The sequence below is a fragment of the Anomalospiza imberbis genome, chromosome 5 (assembly GCF_031753505.1).
Source record: "Anomalospiza imberbis isolate Cuckoo-Finch-1a 21T00152 chromosome 5, ASM3175350v1, whole genome shotgun sequence".
Lineage (NCBI taxonomy): Eukaryota > Metazoa > Chordata > Aves > Passeriformes > Viduidae > Anomalospiza > Anomalospiza imberbis.
This window is the reverse complement of record NC_089685.1, coordinates 57850885-57864058: the sequence shown is the minus strand read 5'-3', so window position 1 is coordinate 57864058 and position 13174 is coordinate 57850885. Positions and strand designations below refer to the sequence as shown.

The window sequence follows — 13174 nt, the reverse complement described above, 5'->3', positions numbered from 1 at the left end:
CTGGAAAATTCCTGTAAATACCTGCTGGAGGCAATGCAGGCTTAGCTGACTTGTGTAGGGATGTAACAGAGATGTTCACATTGCCCTCTTGGGAAGATACCTTTCTAATCAGGACTGTACATGAGCAATAGCATCCTTCATGCTACTCCCTTGTCATGTTTTTCTCTTCAGGGCACTAAAATGAGGTGAACCAATTAAATGGTGATCTGTGGGTTTAAGCTCTAATTCCTGTAGGAGCCAGTTGTTACAGCCATGCTTTGGGCTTCCAGAAGGGTGAGTGGTTTCCTTGAGGTTCATCTAGAAAGTCTGTGGTGGAGCCACGGGGAGAGAGCTGAGGTCGACCACAGCTCCAGCATTGTGTTGAGCCATTCCTTGTGTGGGTATAACCATCTCAGAAAAAATTGCTCATAAAATGAATGTCCTCTTCCATGGCTTTAGTCACACTTTGAAGGGATGGTGCCAATTTTTCAAAAGCCTACCATCTCTTGTGCCTTGGAGACAGCTCATCACTGTTGAGCACCACCTGATACAACTCAGTAGCCGTTGTGTCAGCACAGACTGAGAGGAATGAAGGCCTTTAGGCTGGACTGTGCAGTGCATTTGCATCCAGGCCAGAGACTAGCCAGCCTTTTCAACTACAGGGTTTTTTTCTGTATACAGTTTGAGAGTTTTCTACCAGTGTTTCAGTAAAACAAAGTATTCCTCCCTTCTGTCTGGCATTTTATTATGTAAATGTGGTCTAAGGGAACCTGTGATAGGCCTCATTTTGGGTTATGCATTGCTCACAAGGAACTCATCAGGGAGAAGGATTTCATGCTGTACTTCAGCCTCTTTCAAGCCTTTCTTGGATGAAAGGAAAACTCTGCAACTGTGAATGTAACTGGTTATCATTATTGGATGTCATTACTCACTCACTCTGAGCATAAAACAAAAAAAATGCATCCCCTGTGATGTACGTGGGTAAAATGCTGCTCTCAGTTGCGTTAACACTTGTAAGCTGAAGAGTAGAGTTCGGCCCTTTGTTTCAATTGAAATATTTGTTTAACACAGACAAGGACTAAACAATACACTTGAAAGCGATTTGTGTTATTGTCTGCAGAGTAGAGCTTGTATTTTATGAACTGGCTGATCATAAAGACAGCATAAATCACGTAAAGCATTCTCATTTGCCTTTTCTTTTTTTCTCTTTTTTTCTTTTTGCAGATGGGGCTTGTAGAGTAGAGTTGCAGTCAAATGTCTGCTCCAGGAAATTTTAGTTGAACTGTGCGAGTCCATTAAACAAATGTAATGGATTTTTGGAAAGAAGAACTGCATGTTTCAAACCAAATGTTTTACATAGAGAACATCTGGTTAGTTCTGGACGTTTGTGTGTAGAGCACATCAGACAGCAGCCGTAGTGAGTTCATCTGGGAGGTTGCCTGGGATGTAGTTGTAGGATATGACAGTTCAGTTGTTATGGGGAATAATTCCTATGAAGTATTGCCATAAACTGAATGTTTGGCACAAACAGCTGTATCTTCGTTTTATTGCACACCCAAGTTATTCTTCTTATCTGCCCAGCAAAACTCTAGATGCTGTTTAAATAACCCAGTAAAAGCTGGCACCTCAGAGCTGTATTCAAGCATGCCCAAGGAGGGGAAATGAAGCTTGCTCTGTGTTCAGGGAAGCACTATGGATTCCTGCTGTGGGCAGTGCAGCACGAGTGAGCAATGAATGCAATATGTGCAAATGGTTTGTGGGGTTGAGTTGGAAATGATCAGTGTTCCACTGGTGTTGTGTGGTGTTGCTTTGAGCAATGTGAATATGCAAAACTGGTGAAATGCATGTAATTAGCCTGACATTAGAGTTTATTTGGGCTACTGGAAGAACTTTAACCTGGGTAAATTAATAAGTCTGCTTTTATTTCACAGCATCAGAAATAATATATTTCCAGGAAATGTAGGAAATGTATAAAAATGTCTTATTTGGGAGTTGGTTCTTAAATTATTTCTGCAGTTTAACTGAGGAATGTGTGGTTCAAATGAGATTAAAGTTGTAATTTCCAAAGTAGCAATGCAGCTTCCTTTTTCAGGATTGTTTAACTAAAAAGTTAAACAAAGTGGGTTAGGCAGTCTCTTGGTCTGGTCCCTTGTGGACAGCAATTCACAATGTGCAGCACTGCTTTAATAATCCTGCTCAGTCTGACATGATTTGTGGTATTTGCTGAGATGAGTTTCTGGACCGAGCAGCATGAAAGGGAATTGCTCCTCACTCTGAGGAAGGGGGTATGTCCAAGTCTGTGCGAAGGTCACTGGCAGGGTGAAGTGGGAAGCCTGGGCTGCTGTTGTTACACTACCTAACAGCTTAGCTTCTGGCAAGGGGATCCCAGAAATATGAGTTCTAACTCTCGTTTGTTCAACTGACTCCAGCCAAAACACGTGCCAAAAAAGGTGTTTGTGCATGTTGAAGAAGGGGGCAACAGTCCTGGAGCTCGCAGGGTCTGGGGGAGTTCTTAGGCAAAAGCTTTCCATCCTGAAAAATAATTGTGCTTTTTCCCTTCCAAAGTCTCCTCATAACTGCTTAGAACAACTGCCTGCAGTTGTGAACTCCTCTTCTAGCGGGGAAAGCTGGAATTATGCATTTAAGGCTGCAGAATTGCTTGATCGCCAGCCACTTAATTGTAGGAAAGTGTAATTCATTCCTCACCCTCTCACATCCATTCCAAGACCAACTGGCTTTAGGGAGCAAGAGTGTTCCTGTTCCTGTGTTACTTTCTCTCCTGAGCCATTAGGGTGGCCCTGGTAATTTACTTTCAATAAATAGAAGGGCGCAACAGGAGGTTCCTCTACCTTCAGGGGTGTAAATTTTTCTCAGAAATCAGAGATGGATGGGGAAGAAATCTTAGCAAACTCCTTTCCTCCCGCTGTAGTAATTCCACCACATTCCGTCATAAATTCTTAAGACGGTCCCTTCCCAGAAGGGACCATTAAATAGGTAATGTCCAGGCAGAACAGTGTAATACTGAAGCACTGTGTTAACAAAAACAAGTTTAATATTGCAAAGTGATCTGTAAGCCCTGGAGCAAAATAATCTGGGTGAGGCTTTGATACATGATTGCCAATCTTTTTGTTTTCCAAGAGTATTTTTCCAGATAGGATATGGATTTATGGTTTGCTAGATTCCCACCAGGAAGTGGTGTTAATATTTTGATCCACCTTAGATCAGTTTAGGAAAGTATACTAGATACAGGTGCTTCTGATAGTTCCATGTCATTAACCATTCCAACTGTGCTGTTTAAACACATCTGTGCACCCTCCATCATATAATTTCTGTGGCCCACCGTCTTTGCACAATGCATCCTTGCTCATCAATGTAAATAAAAAAGACTAAAGGCTATAAATCCAGCTTTAAAAATCTCTTCACACTTAAAAATTCCATTCTGTCAATTAGGAATTTCAGGTGGTCAAACATTATGGTGTTGGGTTTTAATGAGTTGTGGTGCTTGAAAATACAGACATTTCTTTTAAAAAAAGATTCTTACCAAGTTTTTTCCTTGTACTGCTGTAATTCTCGTGGTGAAACAGCACTTCTCTTTTTTCTCTGAAGGACTGTAGAACTGAAGAGCAAAATCAAAAGATCCACACAATACCAGCTGACTTCACATTTCTGGTGGAAGAGGCATTGTGAAGATGTGCAAAGCTCTCAGTGATTTTGAGGTTTCTCTGAAGTCACAGAAGCTTCAGTGAAAAAGAGAATAATCCAAGTTACATTTATTTATCCACAACTTTCTCAAGCAGAACGTACCAATGAATGAAAATGTGCTGTGAGGTGGCTTCTTGGGAAAAAACTGGTTCTAAGAGTTCAAACAATGCCTAACCTTCTTCCTTGTTTAATGTGAATTACAGCCTTGCACTGATGTAGTGCCTTTCGCCTAAACCTGTAAAATCACTTTAGAGACTCTGGTAACTGCTAAGGTTACCATTATTTAGCAGCACATTGTAACAGTTTGCAACAGTTGCTTAGAGGGTGTGAGTAACCCCATTTCCAATTTAAATTATTGGAGGAATTACAGAAGACCGTGTAATTTTCAAACTGGAACTAGATCCAGGCACCAGGGCTTTATACCTGTCTTCTTAAGAAAGTCATAAAGGGCTTTTTTATAATGACATAGCGAAGATCTTGGTTTTGTGTTTCATACCCAAATTGATGCCTTGAATAGTGTGCACTCCTGCTTTGGAGGATTACTTCAGTGTGGTTCACTGCTTATTCACAATGAAAAAACAACATTGAATTAAAGTCCCTCTCTGCTGCCTCAGGTTAGCATTTCGCATTACATCAGCAGCTGTGGTAGCTGTGAGATCAAGCCCCAAAATTACTGTGAAATCTATCTTCCAGTTTTTGGAGAGTGGATCTGTAATACCCATGTAACACTGAGAACAGTGAACTTGGGGCTTGTGAATTCTTTCACTCCTCTTTATCCTGACTTGCCAGTAATTTAATTAGTGCTAAACAGTCTGCACACAGACTCGCAGAAGTTAAATGACTGACACAGGATTCTCTTTCAGTGACTTTTCCTCTTTTGCTCATGTGCTGGATGGAGCTATGCTGTGTTTGGAAGTCGATCAATAATGATTGCACAATTCTAACCTCATTTAAACTATGATATAAACAGACATGGTAGAAATGGATGCTACCAGTTTTTTTCCTACTTAAAAGTGAAGTCAGCTTTTTTTTTTTCTGCCTTTTTTCCCCCTCCTTTTTCCCCTTTTTTTGCTCCAACAAAACTGTAACCTGGAAGAAAAGCAATTAGACTTTGTGAAATCCCAACTCAGTGTAGCATTTGGCTTTGGTAAATGTGGAAACCAAAAATAAACATCTGCTTGGCAACTTCGCTAGAAGTTAACTGTAAATGCAGTTTTCATCTTTTGAGTGAATGTGGCATTCAGTGCTGCTTAACATCTATTAAGGAGAATGATCCATAGCTGAGGCTGTAAAGCATATTTTTTTTTTTCTTTTTTAATTACAGTTATGAACCCCAATTGCCTTGGGGAAATCCCCTACCCCAGTTTCTTTCCAGATCTAATTTTTATGTGCCAAAGCATGAGCTTTTCTTTAAAATTTTAAGTAGTTGGATGGGATATTTGTGAGTTATTAGACATTGGAAAGGAGATGATCATCCATCAATCTGTGCATGATATGGAGTATATGGGGTTACATTTAGAAGTGTATTAGAGAAAATGTAAGCAGTCCCACTCTTTTCTCCAGGACGGTGAAATCTGCACATGATAGGGACTCTCCCAGGATGCCAGACCAGCCTTGGGCTCCGGTCCTGACAGGACACAGCTGCAAACATCTTTAATAACCTGGTCATGTAAGACCTCTGCTTTTCAACAAATCTTCTGCAACCTCTGCTCCTACCACAGCAAATTTGTTGTACTGTGGTTAGGGAGGATTGAAGTGGATGCAGATTTGTGGTAGCATGGTATTGGGACAGTGGGGAGGGGTGAGAAGGTGCAACTTGAGGCATCACTAAGGGAAACACATCATTATTGCTAGGGATGGTGGTTATTTGTAGGATCTTTCTTCTAGAACTGAACTGTGCTATGACTTAGGACTTCAGTAATATGGTGTAAAAAGCTTTTGGGAAGGGAGAAGTTTTTTAGTATATTTCTGACATATATGACTTGAGGCAAGGATTCTCAGCATTAAATGAAGAATGGTCTGCCAGGGAAATTTGTCAGAGAATGCACGGTGTAAATATGCCAGGCTTTTTATACATAGCTGAGGGTACTGGGTACCCTCAGACAATGGAGGGATGCAAATTTCCAGTAAGGCAGTAGTTACTCAGGAGTTGTGCTCACAAATCCTGATAACAAGCACTGTATGCAGGGGTGAGGAAAGAAGTGAAGGAAGGGTGTTGTATGTTCCTCCTGGCATCCACTTTATATATGTACAGTATAAATGTGTTCATCAGGTACCTTCTACTGCTCATAAAAACTTGATTCCACAAACATCTTTCTCTGTGAATAAAGGGGGAGCTAGAGAGAATATATGATCCCCTTGCTGAATGTTTGTGAATAGTTAATTCCTCTTCTCCACTTGGTGAATCATCATTTATGATATGATAGCAGCAACTATATCCAGCAGAACCAGAAAAGGAAAATTTAACCTGAGGTAATCATACCTTCATTCTCCCAGAGACAGTGGCACATTGTGCCTCAGCTTATACAAATAGAATTTTGATTCAACATTTATCACACTGACTCGGGACTTCTAGTGCCTTGGCACAAGAGTGAGTTTCTCTACAAGTAGTGACATCAGCTTTGTTTTTTAGAAATATAATCTGCCTGGTACATTGTGAAGAGGGGAATGAAACAGGGAGATGCTGATGTTTGCTATATGCTGTTACCATGCAGAGTGAGGCAGCTGTAAGAAATACCTTTATGTCATACAAGCACATGGACCTGAGAGGTGCATCGAGGCACGTGCATCCTTGCCCTTTATGTGTGCAGCTGCTGGCTGGCAACAACAATAAGAGTGCTTTGTCCTTGGAAACATCCATGATATGAACAAACATGTGGTGGAACAAAGTAATGAGCAGAAGCTGAGATTTAAATCAGCAATGGCTCACTTGGGTGCAGATGGCACCGGTTACTGCTTTGAGCAGCTCTCCCGATTACTGCATAGTTTGCCAGCATATCAAACAATACAGTTGGGCTGCTGATAAATAATTAATAAGGATTTTGTTGAATGCTTGTCTCCCAGGCAGTATCACCATGGAGATGATCTGGCTTTTAGGATGTGAAAACTAGCAATCTCTGAAACAATGGCGTTGTGTCAACCTTACTCTTTCCCTGAACGGGAGAGCTCTCAGAGATGTGTTAGCAGATTGCACAACACCAGGCACTAATTTTGCTTACACTCACAGTGTCCTTTTGTCAACTTTTCAGTGACTGCATGAAATGTTTTCCATGACTGTGCAGAAGCTTGTTCTTAGAATTACACGTCCTGCATGATGCTCTTTAGTGCTGCATCTGGCCCAGGGCTGGAATCTCAAGATAACTTTTTTTCAGCAAATGGACACAGCAAAGGTATAATCATGCCTCAATAATTTTGAGGCTTACAAAAAGAAGTCCTCATGAGCACACCTTTTCAGAACCCTTTGGATGCTTCATTTCCCCATAGGAATATCTGTCCATGGATCCGTCTTCCCACCTGGAAGGTCCACAGGCCAATTAGATGGTTATTCAGCCCGCCCCCTGCCTTTCCTTTTTCTCCTTTGTGCAACCTCTGGAAGTGCCATTTCAATGCAACTACATTATCAGCGTTCCCCTCCTTATCATTTGATTGCAGCCACCTCAGGGACCACATAATTTTGTAGCTTTGTTTCTTTTCCTCTTGAGCTGGTGACGTCTGGGCCAAAAGCCATAGGCAGAGACTCCCCTGGAAAAAACATTATATGGTGCCAGACTTTATTCTTTCTTACTTGGCTCTGTGAAGCTGGAGAAAGAACAATGTACCTTTTCTCTCCCCACTCCCAAACATCCTCTGCTCTCCCTTTCTCTTCCTCCCCTGGCTGATCAACCTATTCTTTACCTCCACACCCCGTTGGCACTTGGCACATTGCACTTCCCACCTTCGAGTCTCAAAGAAAGGAAGCAGAGCTGTGAAACTGGCTGGGCTCACCCACTTCCCATTGCTGGGTGGAGATGGATTCAGATCACAGCTTTCAGAAAGGAGAATTTTATGTGTATTTAACCTTCCCCTCCCTCTTCACCCAAAGAAAATGTTTTTTAATCATTTTCTTTAAGCATCTTTTCTGACTTATTGCTCAGTGGCAACAGGCTGGTTTCCCTTTCTCAGGGAACCTCGTGCTCTATCCTGATGCTGGGTTTTTGACTCTCCACAATAGTATTGCAAGAGCCCATTGGAATTTGTTCGAGCATGGGTGGTATGTACAAGTGCTGGAACCAGCTTAAAAGTCACAGCCTCCCTCGATGGAAAAAACCAGTTCATATCTCACTATGGTCCTAAAAATAGCCTTGGTAGATAATAGAGAGTGGAAGATTGTTTTCAATGGGTCTGAATGTACTGCATGCAGAAATTGCTGGGGAAGGGTCAGTGGTTTGTGGCATTTAAGTAGTCAGGCTCAGCTACAGCACTTACTGACTTAAAAATCTGTGACTGCACTGTGGCTAGTTCTACCTTTATTTATATTCACACAACTCAGCTGGAAATGAGGCAAACTTAGGTTCATTAGACTAAAACAAACACATGAACCAACTTCCTGAGATCAAGTGAAACAGATTTTCTTTTTGATAAAAATACAGCCTTTTTTTGCTCAGCCGTAAACGATGATGCCAGCAGTGACTCAGCAGACATGGAGATTTGATATGGAAATGGGCACCTACTGCCATGCCCTTTGCCAGATGTTTAGACCTGGAGATACCTTTTGTACACAGTGGTCTTGATCAGGCTCTGTAAAAATAAATTCTACCCGTTTGCTCTGCTAAGCAGCCAAGAAGCTTGAAAAGGAAGAAAGACATTTCTCTCCCAGCTATGACTGAATGTACAGAAACCTTTGCAACCATCATACTTTTGAAGTATTTATAGTTCAATTCCAGTTATTTGTATGAAACAAAAGCAAAGAAGCATGAAATGTGTTGGAAAATACTTTATAATCTCTCTACACCAGTTCAGGGAGTGAGTATAAATCCTCTTTCCAGCAAATGGAAACCAGTAATTTATTGCAGCCTTGAAGAAAGCAATTTATTTCTCTACATTTCCTGCCCAGCATAATCTGCAAGCTGACTCACAGAGGGATGGGAAGCCAAAAGCTCTCCTCCCTCTTTCCTATCTGCTTCTGGAAGGCAGAGCAGCAGTGAAGCTGGGGCTGTGCTTGTGTAGAGCAGTTTGGAAGTGCCTGGCAGTATTAGAGATTCACACCCCCTGCCTGTGCCATAGATTTTGGAGAGGGTATTCTCTTTACCTCCTTTTGAGCAGAGACTGGTACCAGAACTGGCGGTGCAGGTGGAGGCGGTTTCATCCCATCTCTGATGGTCTTTGTCTCCCCCTGACCCATGTGTGGGACCATGCAGCCATCAGAGCTGCAGAAGATACTGGGGATGGTTTTGGTGCACACAGCCAGTAATGATTGCCAGAGGGAAATTTCACATGGCCTAGTTTTGAGCTGTGACCTTGGTGCTCATGCATGTATTGAACTTTGCATGTGTGAGCTGCCCCACACGTGTGAACTCACATGTGTGAAGTTAGGCATGTGCTAAAGTGTTTTGCCAGATTGGATACTGTGTCTGTAAGGGTTTTGGGTGAACTTGAACCTGTTTTGTTGGGGTGAGAGGCTTTAGATTTCATTATTAGGAATTTGATATGTTACTTTCTCTGAGTGCAAGGTCTTGGAATTATCTGAAATTCTCATTAAGACAAGAAGCTAGGAAAAATACAAATTCCTCCACCAGTAATGTTACTAAAAATACTATAATTAAATTATCTAAGTCTTAAACCCAGTAAAATATATTGAAAAGTGTGGTAGAGGTATAAGTGCAGTGTTTTGAGAGTACCAAAGGGACTAACAGCACTTTCCCTGCTGATATTGAGCTGGAATATTTGGAGTAGTTAATATAGCTGATGTAAAAAAGAGTGTTGCTTTTTCTGTACTCTTGATTCATAGGCTGTGACCCTTAATAAATTTTGATGTTGCTCACAGTGAAGCTGCTGCTTTCAGAGAAAGCAAGAAAGCAGGCTAGAAAGAAAGAAAGAAAGGAAGGAACCTTAAGAATGAACAAATTCTTTCATAAGGTATTTCTCAATAGACATTATTTCCTATTATGCTGAAGTTATTCAGGTCCATCATGCAGCAGTCTGGTAAGTGGGGTTTAGAAAAATTGAGCCAGCTCTGTCTGGTGTTAAAAGCATAGGTGCTCTTTGAAAATGTATTTTCTGGAATATATTTCTGAAAGAAGTAAATTTCATGAAAGAAGTTATATTACTGATATTTTAGAATACCTGGAAGGGAGGCTTGTTTTATGGTTGATACCATAACATAGAGCTAGGGGTCTTATTTTGTGCAAAGATATGAAAACAATGAAACATGTAATAAATACCTGGAATGTGATTGTGATTTGTGATGTTTCCATGAAATACTGAATAAAACCCAACTGGGCTGCTCTCTTGTTTGTGTTATTTTTTTCACATCAGTAGACTTGAGCCCAAGTATTCTTGCTGACGTGGTCTGAGCAGACTGGTGTAGGTGAAAGACTTGACTTGCAGAAATCTGTTTCTTAGAAGGGAAGAGCTGGAACGAAGGCTGTCCTGCTCCACTAATCCTGCTCTGGGATGCCACCTCTGACAGTGACAGTCTGCTGATACTGATCACTCACTGTTTGGCCTTTAGGACCAGGTTAATCAGCAAGGCTGTGCATGGCTGGTAGCCTTTGAAGTGTGGAACTTACCCACTTGGGGATTGTGCAGGCCACCAGGCAGATGGCATGGGGTGAAAAGTATTTTTTGAGATGCCTTTGATCCTTTCGCTTTCCTGACACCCTTTTTGAGGAGACAAATAGCAGTTGAACTTGGGGAAAGGTATCAGAAATCATCCTTTAATAACCAGATGATTTATTGAATAAGGCACTTCTGTGGTGTGTTGCACAGTTTGGGAGGAAGAGGCAGGCAGCAATTTCTGAGATGATACTGTCCTTGTTTGTTTTAGGAGTCATGTCGCCTTTCTGTTTTGATTTCCTTATCTTCTGAAAGTGGATAAATTGTGCTGTTTCACCACTTGCTTATCAGGGTTTAACTAATAAATGGCTACAGCTTATGTGCTGTGCAAATAGACAGTGATACTACTTCGTTAGTGCGTGTGAGTAAACCTTTCTTACGTGTGAGTGCCTGCACTGGTAACATACAAGAGGCACTGCCTCCCACACAGCGCTCTTGCTGTGTGTCAGGATTGCAGGGGATGGACTGACCGTGGCCAGGTGGATGCTTAGAGCTGCCCTGGCTCCACTGACACCACTGGAGTAAAGATATTTCACACCTGCCAATTGTCTTTCCTTGTTTCCAAGTGCTGGTCACTGTGATCTGAAGGAGCTGAGTGAGGGAAGCGAAAGTCTTGAATGTTAAAACCCAAGAGATGTGTTCAGCATGTATTATTTCCTTATGTTGGGATGAGATGTTGCAGCCTGGATGTCACTGACAAAATCCCAAGTACTTTGGCTGGGCTGTTGAATTCTACCCCTGCAGCTGGAAAGTGATGCTTTCAGGAGAGCTTAAGTACCATCTTTGAAATTTGGGTAAACTTTTAGGAATAGCCTTTATAAAATAAGGTGCCTTAATTTTCAGCATGGGTTGTGAGAGTGTAAACTCTCTGGTCCTGTTAAAAAATATGTTCCCAGGCAACACATCTGTTTGCATTAGAATATTGATCCAAACATATATTTACAAAGTGCCTCCAGACTTTTCAATCATGTTTGCATTTTTGTATCTAAAAATATGTTTTCTTATATACAATTATTCCACAGAGGCCAGTTGCAGTAATTATGGGTAGATGTGCAAAAGTCCTGTCTCTGAAGCTTGCAGTCAAGTTATCAGGAGATTGGCATGTCCTCTGGGCTGCTGTTATTACTTTACCAGCCATGAATGGGGAAGAATTTGCTCCCCGTTGTATATTTCACAATGAAACCCTTCTTAAATTCTTCCTCAGAGCCAAGTACAAGGCTGTCTTTTAATAAAAAATGTGTTTTTACCCATGTCTATATTTATTTCTTGTAGGAATGCACATACTGCTCCAAGAGCCACCCACATCCTTCTGTATGCAGGGTGTATTTGCATTTGCAGTCAGTCCCAGTGCAAACGTGGGAAGGGGAAAAATCCAGTGTCATCTTTAGAGTTGGCTGCCTTTTCCATAGAATTACTTAGAGGCTATGTTGGTCACTCATTCAATTAAGATCTGTTGTATTACCTTTTCTAGAAATATGTGCCATGTAAATAAGACTATAGCTATGTTGTTACTTTTAAAATCTCTATTCCAAATGTTTAGGTCAAGAGGAAAAAATAATTGTTTTGGTTTTAACATGCAAATAATTTTGTCCCTTGACTTTTTTTTTTTGTTCTGCTGTCCCAAAGTAGGGGAGCACTTGAGCAAGAGCTTAATTTTAAGCACGTGCAGCAGTCTTTGGGAATTCAAGGGGATGGGGCATGTGCTTAATGCTTTTTTGAACAATGTTGCTTTTCAGAGTTGAAGGCTTTGTAGGAAACCTGATCCTTTAAACTGGCTCCTGTTTATGTACATTTCAATTTTATAATATTGTAAGTTTTTCTCTTCTTTCCTCAATATCCTCAATGCTACATCATATAATGAAAACAATACTGGTCATGCCACTTGCAATTACTGAAGTAGGCAGTGATTTTTTTTTTTCTAGAGTAACTGGGGAAATAATGTAAATCATAGATTAACAAATGTTTTCCCAGGAGAAGTCCACAGTAGTTAGCTGCAAAGAATGACACAAGTTTGGTTTACCCATAAAAGGGTGGTCATCTCAGCCAGGTCAGTGATGTTTTTCAAAGACATATTGTTGATTTTAAGCTAGCTGATAATTTATTCCCTGAACTCTGGCTTAAAAAAAAACAATGCAGGGTAAATATTGAGTACAATAATGACCATGCTGCCATTCAGTCTGCACAATGCCCTCACCTTCCCTCTCCCACCAGCTTCTCTGCATTGTTGCTTTCTGCATTTCTCATAGGGCATGAGATGACCTCCACGATTATTTATGGGGGTGTTCAGATAAGCCCCTTTTCACAGGCAACACACATACACACACTCACAAGGACTGTTATAATATGAATTCATATTGCAAGTTCAGCTATCACTTCCTCTGTTCCCACCCTGCCTTTTGGAGAGACATCCAGTCACATGATATGCTTGTAAAAAAGCTTGCTGATTGAGGAAGGATGCAGGAAGGATATGGTTTTGCAGTGACTGCATAAGTGTTGTGTAGGACCTGAAGCCTTGGGTTTATATGAGGACGAGTTTAGATGTGAATTTCAAAGATTTATTTATTCTGATTTTTGAATAAGCCATAACTCCTGAAGAGTTTGCCTGCTTTAGAGAACCATGGACTAACCTGCGTTAATGGGATCCTTTATGTATTAACATGGATATCAATACATAATCAGC

The 13174-nt window shown here is 41.1% G+C and overlaps 1 protein-coding gene across 1 annotated transcript in view; it reads left to right on the top strand.

Moving 5' to 3' along the window:
* The window catches only part of NUAK1 (NUAK family kinase 1), a 46556-nt gene that overhangs the window by 9782 nt on the left and 23600 nt on the right, over positions 1-13174 (top strand). The gene's annotated exons all lie outside the window — the stretch shown is intronic.